At 42.3% G+C, this 20,890-nt stretch overlaps 1 protein-coding gene across 3 annotated transcripts in view; it reads left to right on the top strand.

Annotated features, from left to right (window-relative positions):
• INPP5E (Inositol-3-phosphate synthase) overlaps nucleotides 1-20,890 on the top strand; it is an 830,915-nt gene that overhangs the window by 97,551 nt on the left and 712,474 nt on the right. The window lies entirely within an intron of this gene.

The following is a 20,890-nucleotide window of genomic DNA, read 5'->3' as shown; positions in this document are numbered from 1 at the left end:
ACCAAAATGGATAAATTGCAGCCTAGAACATCATGCCCGATCTAAAACGTGCATTCTGTATTTACAATATGGAACTTAAATTACTACAAGAATGAACTGGGATGTCAGTCAGGGAAATAAAGTTAGAACTAAAAGTGAGAGGATTGAATGACCCAGCTAAGAAATTTAGATATGCAGATACTTCGGAATCAAACAATACCCAAACTGAAGTGAATGACAATAAAAGTAAAGAAATATCACTAAAAAAAAATACATGATCAAAAGAGCTCTTCTATGGAGATTTCATATAACAATGATATTGTCACAGTGGACAGTAGATTTACCTCCTTACCAGAAATAGATACAAATATTGACAGAGAAAGATGAAGAAGAATTAAAATCACAAGAATGAGATAAAACACATAACGCAACTCTGAAGAGGCAACTAGATAAGACCCCACCTAATTCCACCAAACAAAGCTGTAAAAAGGTAAATAACCCACCAATCTCACAAAAAGCTAAAGTTCAGAAACAGAATACTAAATCAAACATTCCACTGTCTCACATAGTAACAATATATAGTACCTCTTGGAGCAGAATCACAAAATTCAGGTGAAATGGAAAACCAACACATAGATAACCACAATGAAAGCAAAGAAATTCACCTATCACCAGTTATAGGCACCACAAGAAAAACCAAGAAGGAACAACAACTAATGAATATGAAGATACATGTGGTAGTAAATACTTTGTAGCAATGTGCCACAAAAAAAGGATTTTGACAAAGGAAAAATCTATTTCTGGGTTTCCTGACCTGTGTCACCCGGTGAAATAACCATTCAGCACTTATTTCTAGGTAAATCCATTGCTAAATATACCAGAGAAAAGCTAAATGCCAAGCTGGAGTTACTACCCCCCAGTGCGAGCTCCATGAAATGGAGCCGTGTATGTGAAAGGGTGAGATTGTCACAATCACAGGTCTCCGCCCTGTAGACATTCCCGATGTCAAAAGTCCACCGCAGTGAGGTGCCGATACAACGCCCGCACCACTCGCGGACCGTCAACACACCAGCGCCACCTACATTCCATGTTAGCACCCACCACCTAGGAATGGTATTTTTATCAAGGGGGGAAAAGGAAGAAGAGAGGTGGGTCACCAGGTGACACAGGTCTCTCCCCAGAAATAGATTTTTCCTTTGCAAAAATCCTTTTTCTGGGTTTTCCGACCTGTGTCACCCTGTGAAATAATAACAGAGAAACAAAATACCAACCTGAAAAACTAAAGAAACTTGTAATGGAAAGAAATAAAACTATAATTCCACAAGAACTTTAATTATCCAAGTAGCAAAATAGATATTCCAATACATAAACTATAGTAAGGTGGGGAACTATGTCCCCAAGACAAGAGAACAAAAGACATAAAACGTACTTTAAAAGTTACAAACAGGGGACAAATACAAAAATTGCAACATGGTCAGGAGACAGGCTGTGAAGTATGCCTGACCCGGAGGTGATGGAAAGGGAATAAGTGAGGCAGGTTGGAGGGAGGAAAGGGACCGAATATAAAGAAAAGCAGTTAAATAGAGGAAGGAACAATGCTTCCTGCCACCACTGTGGTGAATTTTAGAGCTTCTAGGGATTTCAAATAGTGGCGTTTGAAAACCAGGGGAGACTTCCACCCTGTATATTTTGTAAGATCCTCAAAATTCATGTGATGGAAATAATTAGTGGAGGTGGCCACCGCCCTAATGTCATGAACCTTCGGAACTGAGTCTGGGTTTGCTTGTTTAATAAAATATAAGATCTGTTGTCTGATGGCCTTCATAGAAATAGTTCCTCCACCTTCCCTTATAAACAGAGGCCCCGAAGTTATTTGTTAGGTCCTGTCTAAATAAGCCTTTAAAGTAAAGACCGGGCATAAGGATAGGTCTTGTGGGAGGGACGACCTTCCAGGGAGACCATCTATCTCGAGGATCTTCATTCTTAGCTAGGAATTTAAGGTGAGGGCTAGCAACACTTCACCTGATGGAAGGAAATCGATATGATTGGGCTCACTAGACAGGGCAGACAGCTCGGAAATTCTAGCACCTGAAGCTAAACTAATTAAAAATAAGGTCTTCCTCAATAAACTTTGGAATGAACAAGATTGATTATCAGTTTCTGAGGCTAATTTAAGGACATCATTTAAGAACCAGGAAACCGTGTGTGGACGGGTTACTGGTCTCAAACGGGCACAGGCTTTAGGGATTGAAGAAAAATAAGAGTCCATTAAGTTAATATTGAACCTGTGTAAAAATATCTTTTCAAAGCTGATTTGGCTGTAGTAATGGTACTCGAGGCAAGACCTTTTTCAAATAAAGACCTAAAAATGAAATTGCTAGGTTCGTGGTCATTATGGTTGCTTCAGATTCTTTTAGGAAGAGTGCTAATTTCTTAACTGCTGAGTCATACTGTCTGAGAGTGGATTCCCTTTTGTCTGATTCTAGGAACAAAGTGTTAATAGGGTCAATATTAGCATCTTTCTGAGCTGCAAACTTCATGAAATCCACAAAGCTAGGGCATTCTGAATTCTTGAGGAAGCTGACACAGTCTGAGTTTGTACTATTTGCGTCAGTTTTGGGTTGGGAATTTGTAAACACCGAAGCTTCAGCTCTCGAAGAAGCGGAAACCAGTTGCTCTTCAGCCAATTGGGAGCCACCAGAGCTACCTGGCCCTTGAATGTCCTGAGCTTGTGAAGGACTTTCAGTAACAGGTTTACTGGAGGAAACAGATAGATCCTCTGCCACTTGTTCCAACCTATTGACATTGCATCTGTGGAGTGTGCTAGAGGGTCCAGGTTAGGAGCCACATAACGGGGAAGTTTGTGGTTGCATTCTGTTGCAAAGAGATCTACTTCGAGACCCGGAACTTGACTGCAAATCCAATTGAATGAAGTTTTGTCCAGGGACCATTCCGACTCCAGCGGAGTTGTCCTGGATAGGAATCTGCAATGACATTCGGACTCCTGCTAGATGAGTAGCAGACAGATGCCACGGTGTTTGTTTGCTAAGGAAAATATTGCTATCATAACCTGGTTGATCTGGCTCGACTTGGAACCCCCTCTGTTTATACAATGTACCACCACTGCACTGTCCAAGACCAGACTTATATGGATCAGACTGTTTGGACGTAGCTTCTTCAAGGTTAGAAAGACTGCCATAGCTTCCAGGACATTGATATGGAACTGGCGGAACACAGTAGACCAAGTCCCCTGAACTTTCTTGTGTTGAGAGTATCCTCCCCACCCGCTTAGAGAAGCGTCGGTGTGAATCACTAGTGCCGGAGGGGGAAATTGAAGCGGTACTGAATTCGATAAGCTCTTGACTGTTGTCCAAGGCCGGAGTCTCTTTTTCAAAATTGGCGGAATTAGAGACACCTTGTCTCTGAACCTGACGTTGGCTCGGCTCCGCCATACCCTGTTTATATCCTTCAGTTTGGATTTCAGTAGAAGATCCGTTACCGAAGCGAACTGAAGAGAACCTAAGCCACTTTCTTGGGTACGGCGGGAAGCTTTCTTATTTCTGAGGAACTGTCTGGTTGCCTTGGCTATTTCTCTCCGTTTGGCCGGTGGAAGAGATAGTTTGTGTGAACGTAGGTCCCACTGGATCCCTAACCATTGAAAGCGACTCTCTGGTACTAGGCAGGATTTCTCCCTGTTTATTTGAAAGCATAGAGATTCCAGAAAGCCGATTACTATGGCTGTTGCTTTCTGGCATTCGTTGGTGTTGGATGCCCAAATGATCCAATCGTATGCCAGGTATGATCCCTTGAGCCAGTATGATCCCAGTTTTGAGACCGTAGTTGCTGAACTACTGTATCTGCCAGTTTGGTGAAGATTCTGGGGCTATGTTGAGACCGAATGGCATGACTCTGAACGAGTATGCTTGATTTCCCAGTCTGAACCACAGATAAGGAGAGAACCTTCTCACAATTGGGACGTGATAGGAAGCGTCTGAAAGATCTATAGAGGTGGTTACGGCTCCACGGGGCAGTAGGGTCCGAACCTGCGAGATTGTAAGCATTCGAAACTTGTCGCATTGAATGTAGGAATTTAGACGGGACAAGTCTAGAATTACTCTCTGTTGACTGGAACCTTTCTTTGGAACACTGAACAGTCTGCCTTGGAATTTCAAGTGTCTCGCTTTCTTTATTGCCCTCTTTTGTAATAGATCTTTCACGAAGTCCTTCAGAGCCTTGGACGGTGATTGATGGAACCTGACTAGGGGGGGAGGACCTCTGCACCAACTCCACCCCAGTCCTTTGGAGACTATACTCTGGGCCCAGGGACTGAAGTTCCACTGGTCCCGAAAATGGTACAACCTCCCGCCTACCTGAGATATCTCACTGGGCGGGAGATGGTCTGCCTCCTCTGGAGCCTCTGCCTCCCCTTCCTCAGGATGAGGAGCGAGGTGCTCCCCTGCCTCTGTAGTATCCTCTGGCCCTAGTTCCCCTTGCATTCTGGATAGACTGAAATGCCCCCTGGCTTTCATATGAAGCATTGAAAGCTGGGGAAGATACATATGAGGGGGCAGCGAGAGACTGAGGAGTTGGTTGAACCAGCACATATTGAGGCTGAGACTGAGTGTGCGAGGTTGAAGGCTGGCCGGGTGCGGGGACCTGGACAGCCTGCAAGACAGTCTGAGCAGGGAGCCGTTTAAACTTTTTGAACTTCTTACCGGACTTAGGATGGGGTCCGGCGGGCTCCGTTTGCTTACGCTTGTAAGGCAGGCCCCAACGGGAGCGGAGACTCTGATTGGCCCTAGTTGCTTGAGCTAGGACCGCATCAACCTCTTCTTGAGGGAAGAGATTAGCTCCCCAGATGGAGCTCTTCATAGGCCTGTTAGGCTCATGACGGATGGAAGCTGCCGAAAAGATGTGCTTCCGGCAGTTCATCCAGGCCGTGATGAAGTCGTAAAGGTCCTGTTGAAAACTCGCCAAGAGAGATTTCGTCAGGACCTGAAACAAAGCGTCTTCGCTGTAGACCACTGACGTTGCCTCTGCCAAAGTCAGAGAGTTTAAGGACCTGCTAAGCCTGTCCTTAGTCTCAGCTTCAGCCTTCAGGAGCGAATCCGGGATCTTAAGGAGTTGCTCACTGAACAAGTTAGAGGTGCAGTCAGGGTCGAGCCGAGTCACTGTGAAAGTGGCCGGGGCTCCTTCCCAAAACTCAGAATCTCCGGGGAAGACAAGAGAGGTGGGATCTGTCTCCTGGAGATGAGGAAGGGGTTTACCCTCCATGCACGCTTGGCTAGTGAGGGAAGCCACTTTTGAAGTGCAAGGGGTAGGGAGAATTTCTCCCAAAGAGAACATTGTAAAGGCACCCTTGTCCGGGATGAGTTTGGTGTTCTCTGCTTGCCACTCCGATAATGTTCGAAGCAGAGACGACTGAGCTTGGTCCCTCGGGAAGATGACCGTCTCCTTTGGGACCTTGTCGGAACGGATCCACGCCTCCTCTGTAAGCCTGGCAAAACCGGGATAAGGAGGTTCCAGACCGGGAGGGAAGAATTCAAGTTCCTCCAGCCTGCGAGTGCCTAGGCCCTCAATTGTCAGGGTACCTTCATGCTGAGGAGCATAAAGGGTCAGTCGCCAAGGGTTCCCCTTATCGAAGGGAGGAAGGCTGGAGGTGTCCGGGACGGAGAAGGGTCTGGCGGCTGCTCCGCCGCTCATGAGTTTTTGAGATTAAGTTCCTTGGGACTTAACCTGCTCCGACAGGGAAAGCACGGAAGCATTAGATGAAGAAAGCTGAAAGGAGAGTTGCGACAGCTTGTCGTCAACTCTCTTGTCGAGCTTCTGCATAAGAAGCTCGGCAAATGTTTCTGCATCAACGGAAGGAGAGGGTGGAACCTCCTTGCTTTGTTTTGTCCGTGAACCCTTACCAGAAGTAGAGGCCTTGCTCGTGGGACGGCACATGACTAGGAGCCCGTGGCGCCGAGGGAACCCGGAGCGGACTTTCTGGGTTTTTAAGGTCTTTTCTTGATAGATTTGACCTTAGGGATGGTAGACCTTGCACCGTCCATAAGGCAAGAGGATTTCACAAATCCCCTGAAAGAGGAGGCAGAAGAAGAAGAAGAACTAAAGAGATAGTCACCTGCCTCACTTACCCCCTTACCTGCTTGGAGATCCAGGTCCACGTTCATGGGCTCCAAGTTCAATTAAGAGGGCTGCAACGCGTCTTGGTGACCTCTCCGCATGCGGCTGCGTCTTCCTGGGAGGGTTGAGTCAACTCCCGGATCCCAGCGACCAAAGGGGCGGCTACCTCATCCGCAACTGACGCTGAGATCCAAGCGCCGAGGAAGAGAACGCTGCAGATGTCCTTGGAAAGAACGTAGGGTTTCCCTGCCCCGACGTTCCTCCCGAAGCCGCTGACCCAGGACTTAAGGGTCAAAAGCGAAGAGTCACGAGAGCTGCGGTCAATCTGAAAGTAGGAGAATGTCAACTAACCAAATCTCCTAGAAGACTAATATCTTCCAATTATCCATAAGAGACAAAACTCAAAGCATGAATCGGAAAAGGAAAATCTAACTTACCAATTCATCCAGAACCCGCTCATAGAGAGCGTAGCACACCTCACAGCCATCAGGGTGCCAGACGACCAGGTCCCCCACGTGGACGGCGCACCCGGAGTGGGACCTGCAGACCTCATGTCCGCTCGCCTGCTGGAGGACTGCCGTGCACCCCTGCTCCTGACAACGAACCATCTGTAAATGGACAAGTACATGAGTATGCTGATGAGGCCGCCGGAGTAGGGTGCCGGAGCAGCGTCTTAGGATAATAGATTGATTGGGCATGTAAAAGGACCAGATAGACCCCACCGGAACATACCGGAATGATAAGAGGTCTACTAGGCCATACATGATCAATAAAATAATACAAAACAAAGGGACCGCCTGAGTTAATCTGGAGAAACAGGGAGGTCCCGTTAAAAACATGCGTCAACAAAATTAAAAACAACAATACATATACAGTGAACGGTTAACTTATGATTAAGCGGTAAAAAAGTTACCCTGATATAGTGATGGCGGAAGAGGTGTGGTGAGCACCGACCGACCATACACCATACCCACCGGAGTGGTAAAAGAAATGAGAGCAATGAGAAAGCCCGACTACTAGCGGAAAATGCAAAATTAGACTAGTCAACGAAAAGATAGATACTTGGGAAAGGGACAAGTTCTAAATGAATAGAACGGAGGATAACGTCAGTGACATGTGAAAATGAGACAGAAGACAGTCAGGTGGAAAACTCTAACTGGCTACATGCACAAAAATTTTTCCCCCAGGCGACGGTCACGAGAACGACACCCTGGCTGGGGAAAACAACACACTGACGCTAGGGAAGGGGGGACAGGGAGAGGGGACCAGTAGAGACGGCCAGGGGTGAGTGAGCACTCCCGGATGTCATGAGTCCCACCCCTTCTCTCTCCCGAGAGGTCGAACATGTATCTGAACGACTAACCGAGAGAAGAGAGGATAGGGGACCCTGAAAAGAAAGCCAAAGTGCGCAAGGAAAGGTAAAGGGATGGTGGCCAGGAGTGGGGAGGCACCCCCGGACACCACACAAGTTCTCAACAGGGTGCTGACCAGGTAAGGTCGGAAATCCTGTGTAGAGAGAACAGGGGGGAACCAATCAGTGCGGAGGAAGGGGTGTAGGCTATTAACGTAAGGATCAGGGCAAAAGCTCTCAAACCTTGGTAAGTTAACAAAATATGTGAAAACGAACCAAGGGGAAAAGAGCAGGGAGGCAGGGGAAGGTGGTAGGAGAGGGGGATACACATGAAGCTGGAAACTGTCCCGAAGGTGCGGTCCGGACAAGGGTAGGCTACGTAAGAGACCCTCGCTATTCCAGCTTAACCTTACTAGGACTCAGTAGCCCAAACGGAAAGGCAGAAATAGGGAGAGGGAGGAAACGCAGGCCAAACACCTCCAACCGAACAACAACCAAATAGAAGCGCCAACCATGAGGCCCTCCTACACACCTAACCTTCTCTTCCAAGGAAGGGAACAGATCGCTAATAGCCTAACCCTAGGCTAACCTAACACAGCCGCCCAGCGGTCAGGGAGGTAGCTCAGGAGGGAAACGGTATCTAACAGACTAGCCTAAATAGTTAACGTCACTAAGGTGTAAAAGAAATAAATCAAATAATAAAAGACACATGTAGAAGGGAGAACCAAACCCAACGCGATATGAGCGCGGAGGAAAATGGCCGACCTTCACTAAAAATAAACAATGAACATAATCTGTAAATATCTAAAGCATCCGTGCGCAAGGCATAAAATAAACTTAATAAGCATAACTGTACCATCTCAAATAATAAACCCACGAGCTGGAGGAGGTGAGGGTCCAAAAAAACACATATAAAACTGGTTAAGAGCGGATAGGCCCGAGGGGGAAACTCAGAGTAGCCTAGCGACAAGGACCCGCACATCCCCAGGAAGGGTAACAGAATTAAATAATGAATTAAGCCACTATGAATATGCTGGATAAACATAAGGCACAAAAAACATAAATAAAAGGCAGGGGAGCGAAACCCCGATAAAAACCCAGTACCGAGACTGAAGGTCACATGAGTCTGGGAGGAAGGCGGTCGAGGCGGGCGTTATAAATCCCCCTAATTACAAAATTAGAGGGAAAAAAGGAGCCTCAACCGCCTAAAATAAAATACAGAGATGGTACTCAACTTAGGAGATGAAGAATCTTGAGATGAAGCCATAATATCAAAAATAAGGCACAAAATAAGCGCACCAAGGAAAAATTCCAACAAGAAGCGATGCGTGCTAAAAATGGAATGTAGGTGGCGCTGGTGTGTTGACGGTCCGCGAGTGGTGCAGGCGTTGTATCGGCACCTCATTCGGTAGGACTTTTGACATCGGGAATGTCTACAGGGCGGAGACCTGTGATTGTGACAATCTCACCCTTTCACATACACGACTCCATTTCATGGAGCTCGCACTGGGGGTAGTAACTCCAGCTTGGCATTTAGTTTTTCTCTGGTATATTTAGCAATGGATTTACCTAGAAATAAGTGCTGAATGGTTATTTCACTGGGTGACACAGGTCGGAAAACCCAGAAATAAAACTGTAACTAAAGAAAGCCTAACCAACACCATAAGAAATTTCATGAGGTATAAGAATAAGGAAAAAACAAACATCAGATCTCATGAAAAAGGTTGCTTGTGTATTGAACATTTAGAATATTACAAAGAAAACATATCTGTGTTGTAGATAATATTCTAAAGAAAAATCAAAATGGAAAAATTAAATCAAGATAGTAAAAATGTAACAGTCAACGAAATTCAAATTAAAACAACATAAAAAAATGAATCAAGACTTAAAAAATACAAATTAACTTATAACAAATTAAAAAAAAAATTAGCTTAAATAATTTAAAGTAATTTGACCATTCTCATATTACACCATTCAATCATTATATAATTCAATGGAACATAAATGGACTATTAAAGAGAATGATCTTAGGAGAAGTCCAACGACTTAAAAGTGAATACTAACCAATGATTATATGTATACAACACAGAAATTTTGTTCCAAATACCGTATAGGTAAATATGTACTAGCCACAACATCAAAGGAAAATGAAAATAATTTAGGAACAGCAATACAGTATATGTCTATAATAAAATGATATATGACAGAGTAGATATAGATTAAACTGAATTACAAATTTCACCAATAACAGTGAAATTAGAAAATAATTTATTTGATATTATTAACTTAACCAGCCTAATAAAAAGTATGATATAAACACATTACAGAAAATAATAAAAGATTTTAAGAATCTCATGTTAATTGTAGGAGATTTCAATGCACATAATCCAATATGGGACTAAACACTATTACACCGGATAAAGATAGAGAAAAAATAGAAAACTTGATGAACACTAATAATCTCTGTTGTCTGAATGACAACGAAGTAAATACGTATTGCTCGAAAACCCATGGAACATTTTCCTCAATAGATGTCACCCTTTGTTCAACAAATATATTTGACAAACTAGGTTGGAGTACTTGTGATGACTCCTACTCAAGTGGTCATTTTCCCATAATATCCTTATTAAATAATAAACCGAAACCACTCTCCACATTATAACATACAAAAAGCAGATTGGGACATTTTTAACTTGCATACCAGAAATATACCTTCATATGATTATTTGAGAAATCACAATGAGACAGACGAATTCTTTGTATCTTTCATTAGAAAGGCAGCAGCCAAAATCTGAATTAGTACGAGCAAAACACTCTCTAGCAAGAAGGTTAGATACTCTAAACAGAAGATTCAATAAAATAAGTAAAACAAAACCATTCTTGGAAGAAAATATATTAAAAATGACAATTGAGCTATTAGAAATAGATGCATTAAAACCTTTATATAATAAAATATCAGCTAAATTCAGAAAGGAAGTCATAAAAGGTAAAATAATATCTTGGAGGTCCTATGTATCAGAAATAACAAGCGAAACATTCATTCAAAAAGTATGGGAAAAATTCTGAAAAATACTGTAAATGGAACAAACATTAAACCACCCAGACAAACTATATTAGATAATGGCAAAAAAATTTTAGATCCCTTCAAAATTAGTAACATATTTTGGGAAAGTTTTGCCAAAATAAATACTGACCAAAATTTGGACAAACATTTAAAAAAAAATAAAGAATAAAGCAGAATCTATATAATACTTAATTTTGAAACAAAGGAAGATATATATTATACAGTAATAAAAAATTCAATATGGAAGAGCTGGAATATGCTCTCTTGAACAGCAGTAAATCTGTTCCTGGAGGTGATGATATTTGCTTTGAAATGATTTTCCATCTAGTACCTTTGGCAAAATCATACTTATTAAAACTTTACAGTCATTTATGGATCAGAAACTTGTTTCCAGATGAATGGTGAAATGCCATAATAATTCCCATACCAAAACCTGGAAGAGATCCTAGCAATGTGAACAATTATAGACCAATCTCTTTAACAAGTTGTCTATGCAAGTTGCTGGAGAAAATGGTAAATGCACGACTTACATGGGCACATACGTGAAAATAAAATTTTAACTCCTTCCCAGTTTGGCTCAGAACGTAATGGATCTACATTAGATTCTCTATCCAATTTGGAAGACCACATATGTAGAGGATTTGAAAGAAAGCAAATTACAGTAGCTGTCTTTTTGACATCCAAAAGGCATATGACACTACATGGAGGTATGCAATATTAAAATCATTACATAATAATAACATACGTGGCCGTCTTCCCAAGTTTATTAAAAACTTTGTCTAATCGCACTTTCCAGGTGAGAATAGATAATGTTTATTCCAAGATATTTCCACTTGAAAACAGAGTCCCGCAAGGGAGTGTCCTTAGTGGTACTCTGTTTACATTAGCAATTAATGATATCAATAACATGCTACCGGTCGGAAATAAAAGTAACCTGTATGTGGATGATTTTTCCATATATTATACAGCATCATGCATAAAGCATGCAGAATGAATGATTAATAAGACCATAATAAAAATAGATGAATGGACCTCATCTGCAGGCTTTAGGTTTTCCATAGAAAAAACTCAAGCTGTCACGTTTTATAAAAATAAAAATTGGAAAAAAAAGTGAAGAAATGGAATTGAAAATCAGAAACCATAATGTACCAATTAGCCAAACTGCAAAATTTTTAGGATTAATATTTGATGCACACTTACATAAAATCAAAATGCAAAAGGGCACTAATTCCAGTGAAAAAACTATCACACACAAATTGGGGAGCTGATAGACATACTCTTACCATACTGTATAAAGCAACAGTGTTATCAATCATTGGCTACGGAAGGGAAATATATGGTTCAGCGTCAGAAGCAGCATTGAAAATATTAGATCCAGTTCACAATGAAGGACTAAGAATATGCACAGGAGTGTTTAGATCCTCACCAGTCTCTTCAGTACAAGTGGAATGTAATGAACTGCCTCCATAGAGAGTTCATAACAATGAAAAGTGCATTAAGAATCAAGACAAGTGATTCACCAAGAAAAAATCTATGTGATGTAAGGGATATATTTATAAACAATCATCCACATCCTTTCCCAATTAGAGTTATAGATTGTTTGAGTCACTGAACATAGATATACTGTACAAGTACCTTCAACATTGAAGTTACCACCCCATTGTTCCATGAATAAAGTAAGGAAGTGCACACAGTTGAAATATTTATCAAAAAGTTCCTCATATACCCCAGAACACCACAGACAGAAAACCATAGATCATATAAGACAAAAACGTTCACATTATGTGATTTATACAGATGGGTCTAAGTCACAACATGCAGTAGGATATGTAGCTATATCCCAGAGCAAGTCATATGAGTTTTTTGCTTAATAATGTCTCAGTCTTCACAGCAGAGTTGTGCGCAATTGCAGTAGCCATCAAAATTATAAACCAAATATCATTCAATAATTTTGTTATTTTTAGTGACTCAAGAAGCGCTACAGAAGCCGTTCAAGGTTACTACTCAAAAAATAATATTGTACAGGAAATTAAATATGAACTCCACAAATTGTATAATAATGGAAAAAATATTGAAGTATCTTGATCCCTGCCCATGTATGGATTAAAGAAAATGAAGAAGCTGATAAAGCAGCCAAAGAAGCAGTCCACATGGCAAGAGCAAATGTAAAAATCCCAATTAGTGATTACATAAGAGATATAAAAACAATCATTGTAAATAAATAGCAAAATAGTGGAACGAGGAACCTATAAATAATAAATTGAAACAGATGAAATCCAGTGTTGGAAAATGGACCTCATCATATCAGAGAGAGAGACACACACACAAGTAATTCTGACGCATCTGCGAATAGGCCATACTCGTTTGACACATGGACACTTGATGAACAGTCCACATGGCCCTCCTCCTGAATGCCTAGAATGCAAAGTGTTGATAACTGTCAAACGTGTTGTGTGACTGTCCAAAATATAATCAACAGCGAGTATCAACCTTTGGAAATAAATCGATGGGGAAATTTTGTCGGAATCTTGTACATTTTCAGTCATCCCAATTTTAACATTCATGAAGTGTAACTTAATAGACAAAATATAAAACCAAGTAAATAATGAAAATACAGAAGCCCGTAGGGCATTTAATAAATAAAAAAAAAATTATGTAATTTATTCTGAATTTTAATTTTTAATTTTTTTGAAATTTTATTTCATTCTTTTTAATCTCTAATTTTTTCTTGTATGTATGGAAATGAGCAAATGTATTTATCGTATACATGTGTTTCAGAGTAAACGCATGTTCATTATATAGTTTTTTCTTTTAAACTTCATTTTCATATATTCATCATCACGCGAATGACCTATTTGGTCTCGGTTCTAGGCCTATGGCCTAGACTTGGTGTTTCATCCTAATCCTTCGGGCCAGCCCTGTGAGAGCTAATAGTCAGCTCAGTGGTCTGGTTAAACTATTTTAATAATAATAATTGGTATTACTAAGCAATTCTTTAAGTTTGTCAGTGTTGTAATTTTTATTAGGTTGATTTTATAAATTATATAATTATCGTTTTTTGTTCGAATTTTAATACCTGATATTTGCAAGTCAGTAATGTTGACTGGAACTTTGTTGTACAATACTTTGTTATGCACACTCGGCAAGGAAAGTGAGGATACAGTTTTTTTAAATCTTTGGACATATATTGCTCAATAATGCGACATCTGGCAACTTTAGAAAGGGGAGGAGCTTCAATCTTATTGTGTTTGATGCAAAGTTCAAGAAAAACCACAAGAAAAATCACACAGCACAGCATAAAGTAAACCATTCGGCGAGAAAGCTTGAAGTGAAGTGGCCGCGAGAGAGAGACAAGGGGAGATGGTGCGGGTTCTGAGCACCAGTCTAAGCACCAATCACAGGCCCGATTAGAAATCGGGAAGCTGTGATTTGTTGTCTCCCTCCAATGCACCAAACACAGCCCATGTGACAATGCACGTAGTCACCGAGATGGTACGCTTTGTGTTTTCCCAACAATGGAACACTAGGTACTGTACTGTATAGGCATCACTTCCCAGATGGTTCTTTTTTTTGTCATAGGAGTTACAAGTGCAAATATGTGTTTTTTTGCTGTTTTATGCTTGTTTTGTTGCTCTTAGACTAGGAAATACTATTTATTATTAATATTTTAATGGATTTAATGAGAAATTTTAGGTGTTCATATATCGCAATTTTTCTAGAATTTTCCAGAAAATCTGCGATATATTTTCCATTAATATATATTAAAAACTCCGCGAAGTCGTGAATTCATGATAATCGAATCGCGAAGTAGCAAGGGGTCACTGTACTTTTCGGCGATGCTGAACTGGCCGCTAAAGACTTAACAAGGCAGTGTGGTGGTATTACTACCGGCTGGGTAGTTGGTTTTTTGGTAACAGTGGGGAACCCATGGTACCAACCTCCTGGCGTCACGCATCCACTTTACTTTCTGGCCTCGTCTGATGCGGACGTGTTTTCCTGCTCTCTGCTAGGACCTTCCTGGATGCTAAAGCTTCACCTTTTTCATGTTGTGTTTGTTCCTGTTTTTTCTTTGTTACTTCAGTATAACTGTGCGTGTTTGTAATTATGGATGATCTATTACAAACCCATGATTTTGATAAGCCTGTGCGCTGGGTATGTCCTGGTAAGGATAAGAAATGTGGCGCTTTCCGCTGTAGTGTGGACTCGGACCTTCACTCCCTTTGCTTAAAATGTAGGAAAGGGAGCAAGGACCCCCCTGATTGTATTGTTGACGAACCTTGCAATGAGTGTAGGCTTTGGTCCCCTGAGCAGTGGGATAGGTACTCTCGGAGGCCTAGATACAAGCGTAAGGAGACTAAGGCGTCGGAAGGGCTGTCTTCAGCTCTTTCTACTCCGACAGTTGCTAATCCTTCACAATCGTATCTGAGCCCCGAAGGCCTTCCCTTGCTACCAATTCACAGCTCTGAATGTCTCCCTGTCCCCTGTGTCTGCATCCGCAGTTACAGAGGAGGCAAGATCGGTGGACCTAGCCTACACTCCTCTCAGTTCTCCTCCTCACCCAGAGTCGCTGATCCCTGGGTTAGCCGGGGGGTGGGGGGTGCCTACCTGCCTTTGTCTTCCACGGGATTGGTGTCTGTGCCGGGTTTAAGTAAGGCTTCGGAATCGCTTGGGATGGTTAACAGCCCTGATCTTCCTTCGCTCCTTGAGCATATCAACTCTGGTGCGCGGGCAGGAGTACTGCTCCCTTCCCCCACTACCCACATGGTTGATGCTCTCACAACCACTACTGTCACTGCTGTGCTGTTGGGGAGCGTGATGACCTCGGTGGGAACGCACCATGCCTATGGTGCAGTGCCGACTCCAGCCATCTTGGTGTTGACGGTAGCGGGGCCGGTCTGCTCGGTCACCCCGCCCCCGCCTGGATATGCTCCCATGCCTCCCGCCTCGCTTCCACCATTGCCCATGCCTGTGAGCCAGACGACCCATCCAGCGTTACCTGCACCTCCAGTTGTTCCTGCCACCATTGTACGCCCACGGCATGAGTCTCCTGCTGGTTCTCGGACTCTTGTGCCATCTGCTGTTCCTGCCCTAGCCCCCATTGACCCCTGGTCTGTCTTTGGTAAGCTGGGGGATGTGGTGTTGTCGCTGATTGAGAAGAAGAAGAAGAAGAAGAAGAAGAAGAAGAAGCGAGCACGCCAATCGTCCCCATCTTAGAGTGGCAGCCCGGACCATTCAGATGCAACGAACGAGATACCGACTGTAACCCCTATCGATATTTAGGAGTAGACTTGTAAACGGTGAAACTGACCGTCTGCCGAAAATATATGGGTGGCTTACTTAACAAGCACCACTAATTGCTTGTTAGATTTTGGGTCTAGATCCAGTATATGAGATACCAGATGAAACTAATATATAATATATCCTTGGACATTATAGAATGACCAGTGACAGACATACTAGAGGGTGGTTTCCCCCTGACAGACACACTGCAAGGGGGTGTTAATTGGATCTAGATCCAACTTAGGAGATACCAAGTAAAATTTACACTACAATAGCACTGCGCATCCTAGAGTACTATGGTGGTCATGACAGACATTTTAGTGGGTGGTTACCCCCTGACAGACACCCCCACGAGTGGGAAGGGGGAGACAGGATCTACATCCAACATTGGAGATACCAAGTAAAATTTGCACTACAGTAGCACTGCACATCCTAGAGTGCTGTGATGGTAATGACAGACATTTTAATGGGTGATTACCCCCGACCAGACATAACCAACGATTGGAGGTGAGAGATGGGACACCTTGAAATGATTCAATATGTATCATAGGCGATATTAATATTTAAAGTATTCAACAAGAAAATGGTAATTTTCTGCAATTCGTCAGCCAGAAAAAATTTAAAAGGCAAAAATATTTCATATGGTTTATTATTCACATAGGCTATACTAGGTTCAGTGACTTCGGACATATTTCGGATGTATGTCTCCACCAGGCAAGAAAACTCACAAGATATAATCACTATTAACGAAATATGCCTTACATCCAAGTACTAACTATAAAAGTTAAGTATACCTTAGTTTTACCAGACCACTGAGCTGATTAACAGCTCTCCTAGGGCTGGCCCGAAGGATTAGACTTATTTTACGTGGCTAAGAACCAATTGGTTACTTAGCAACGGGACCTACAGCTTATTGTGAATCCAAACCACATTATAGCGAGAAATGAATTTCTATCACCAGAAATAAATTCCTCTAGCTCTTCATCAGCCGGCCAGGGGAATTGAACTCCGGCCGATCGAGTGACAGTCTGAAGCTCAACCGACTCAACCAACAAACTAACTATAGCCCCATTACAACAATCACTTATATTTGATTCTCAAAAACAAAAATAAAATTATTTGTATGTTATGTACATACGTACAAGTACAGTTCCACTGCATTGTCAGAGGTTTGCTTTGGAAGAATCATGCATCCGTAATATTTATTGGAATTTTGAAAAAGAAATGGAAAAAACAAACTTGTACGATATGTACGTACTTACAAGTACTGTTGTATTGTCAGAGATGTGACTTTGGAAGAATCATACATCGGTAACATTTAATGAAAATATTCTTGAAAAAGAAAGAGGAAAAAATTAACATATGAACTTTGAGCACAATATCGATACAAGTGTTCCTATACACGTTTACTGCAGATTTAACATACATGAAGGTATTATAGTTTCTTATGCCTTACCCACTGATTTAATTAGTAGCATAAATACATTTCCTTAACACTTACAGACCAATTCTATTTGAAAATAAATACAAATCACTCATGAAAACAATCTGTCCATATTTACATGTAAGTGTATAATCTCATATTTTAACCATAGTAAAAAATTTATAAAACAAAATGCCTTACTGAATGTCTACATTTCAAGTTTGTTTGTCTCACTTGAATATAAAACAGGAAGAATAAAAAGTGTATAATTATTGATAACAGTATATGTACCAAATAAATGTCTGCATTTCAAGATTGTTTGTCTCACTTCCACATAGAAATGGGAATAATAAACAGTATTTGTTCATAACAGTATATACCAACTTAATGGTACTTTCCAGTATATTACGGATTAGCATCTAGGAAAATAAGAAATCCGTAACATTTAATAAAGATCCCTTTTAGAAAGTGTAAACAAATGTATAATACAAATAAATATGTGCACAATATCATTAAAGGTATACAACTGGTATGTCCATATACATTTACCACAGAAAAGGGATTTTGACAAAGGAAAAATCTATTTCTGAGGGAGGCCCCATGTCACCCGGTGAAATTCCATACTAACACGAATTTCTAGGTATAAATATTGCTAAGCATACCAGAGAAAAATGCTTTCAGGAATGCTGGAGTTACTACCCCCAGATCGATCGACTTCCATATGGAAGACGTCGGTATAACCAAGGGTGAGTGAAAGAATCACAACCACAGGGCCACACTCGAAAGACATCCCCATGTCAAAATCCCCCGGGAAGAGTTAGAGAGCCGTCCCAGCCCCTGCACTCACCTGCCCGCCAAGCGGCGACTCCAGTGCCACCTACACCATTCCAGACTAGCACCACCCCCGGTCTTGGCATGTGCAAGAAGGGGGGGAAACCAGGCCTGGGAGGGTCACCGGGTGACATGGGGCCTCCCTCAGAAATAGATTTTTCCTTTGTCAAAATCCCTTTTCTGAGCTCGGCCCCATGTCACCCGGTGAAATAGTAACAGAGAATCATGCCAAGACTGCAAAGCTAAAAAAGAAAAATTTGTAAAAACAAGGTGACCTGAACAAAAACACATGCTATGAAAAACAGATTTAATAATCATAACTCTCTATAGAAAAGTATCCCATAACAGGTAAGGACAACAACTTAACTTTAAGAACAATGTACAAAAACAGACTATAAATCAATTACAGGTGGAAAATGATACACCCAACAAGATAAAGTCACAGACAATCAAACATGAACTTAAACCTAAGGACAAGGAGAGATATTTTACAACATGAAAAATTATTGAGGTACATGGAGCATAAATAAAAACAGATCCAGTACCCCTAAGACAATCCAAATTCACAGCATAATAAGATACAATCACCAAGGCAATCCAGAATACGGGCAGTAGTAACATCAATTATGAGGAGCAAGGCATTGAGGCATGATTGAACTAGAAGAGCAGGCAGAGAAACAAATGAGGCAGGCGGGCGGGGGGGAAAAGGAAGAGGATTAAGGATTATTTGGGTGGGGGGATGACACTCCCCACAGCCACTGCAGCAAATTTCAGGGCTTCAAGTGATTTTAAATAGTGGCGCTTAAACACTAGAGGTGATTTCCATCCTGTATACTTAGTAAGTTCAGCAAAATCCATATTATGGAAATAATTGGTAGAGGTAGCTACCGCCCGGATATCATGAACCTTGGGGACTGAATCCGGGTTGGCTTGTTTAATAAAATATAGAATTTGCTGCCTTATAGCGTTCAAAGAAAGAGTTCCACCTTTCTCCCTGATAAAAAGAGGACCCGACTTACACTGTGGAGTTCTAAGTAGGTAAGACTTCAAGGTATGAACTGGGCATAAGGACTGGTCCTGTGGAAGAGGCACCACCTTCCAAGGGGACCACCTGTCCTGAAGGTCTTCATTTTTAGCTAGGAACCTTTGATCAGGGGAGAGAAGGACTTCTCCGGATGGAAGGAAATCAACATGATCATCACTCTAGCGAGCCGACAGCTCTGAAATTCTGGCACCTGAAGCCAAGCTAACCAGGAATAAGGTTTTTCTTAACAGATCCAGGTAAGAGCACTGTAAGTTGTCAATATCAGAGGCTAACTTAAGAACGTCGTTGAGAAACCACGTAACAGAATGTGGTCGTGTTACAGGTCTCAAACGAGCGCATGCTCTAGGGATTGATGAAAAGTATGAATCTGTAAGGTCAATTTGAAAACCATACAAAAATACCTTCTTCAAGGCTGATTTAGCTGTAGTAATAGTAGCCGGAGCAAGGCCTTTTTCAAACAATGACCTAAAGAAAGTAACCGCTAAGTTAGTAGTCATAGTTTGAGCTTCAGATGCCTTCAAGAAGGATGCTAACTTTTTGACTGCTGAATCATATTGCCTGAGAGTAGACTCTTTTATCAGATTCTAAAAACAGAGTGTTAGCGGGGTCAATGTTTGCTCCCTTATTAGCAGCGAACTTTACAAAGTCCATAAAACTAGGGCATTCTGAATTCTTAAGGAAGCTGACACAGTCTTTGTTTGTACTACTTGGGTCAGTCTGGGATTGGGGATCTGATGACTCCGCAACTTGAGCTCCTGAAGTATAGGAAACCAGTTGCTCTTCGGCCAATAGGGGGCTACTAGAGCCAGTTGGCCCTTGAATGACCTGAGTTTGTGTAGTACTTTCAACAGAATGTTTACTGGGGGAAACAAGTAAATTCTCTCCCAACTGTTCCAATCTATGGTCATCGCGTCCGTGGCATAAGCCTGAGGGTCCAGGTTGGGGCTACATAACAAGGAAGCTTGTGGTTGCTCTCCGTGGCGAACAGATCCACTTGGAGTCCCGGAACCCGGTGGCGAATCCAATTGAATGACTCTTCGTCCAGAGACCACTCTGACTCCAACGGAGTGGTCCTGGACAGGGAATCCGCCACCACGTTCCGCACCCCCGCTAGGTGGGTGGCTGACAGATGCCAACCGTGCTTGTTCGCCAAGGAGAAGGTAGCTACCATCACCTGGTTTCTGTGACCAGACTTGGAGCCGCCCCTGTTGATGCAATGAACCACCACAGCACTGTCCAACACCAGCCTGATGTGAATCTGGTTGGCGGGGCGGAGCTTTTTCAGGGTTAGAAACACCGCCATAGCTTCTAAGGTGTTTATATGGAACTGTTGGAACATTGTAGACCATGTCCCTTGTGCTTTTTGTTTTGGTGAATACCCTCCCCAGCCGCTTAATGAAGCGTCTGTGTGAATCACCAGCGTTGGAGGAGGGAATTGAAGCGGGACTGACTTCGACAGGCCACTGACTGTGGACCATGGCCGCAGTCTCGCCTTCAAAATCCGTGGGATAGAAGAGACTCTGTCTGTGAGCCTGACATTGGCTCGTCTCCGCCACACTCTGTTTATGTCTTTTAACTTCGCTTTTAAGAGCAGGTCCGTCACCGAGGCAAATTGAAGGGAGCTGAGGATCCTCTCTTGGGACCGGCGTGATGCTGCTTTGTCTTTCAGAAACTTCCTGGTAAGGGAGGCAATCTCTTTCCGCTTGGACGCCGGAAGGGATAGCCTGTACGAAGACAGGTCCCACTGGAGGCCCAGCCACTGACACCAAGACTCCGGAGTCAAGCGGGACC

The sequence above is a fragment of the Macrobrachium rosenbergii genome, chromosome 41 (assembly GCF_040412425.1).
Source record: "Macrobrachium rosenbergii isolate ZJJX-2024 chromosome 41, ASM4041242v1, whole genome shotgun sequence".
NCBI lineage: Eukaryota > Metazoa > Arthropoda > Malacostraca > Decapoda > Palaemonidae > Macrobrachium > Macrobrachium rosenbergii.
The sequence above is the reverse complement of the archived record's forward strand: the minus strand, read 5'-3'. Positions and strand labels throughout refer to the sequence as shown.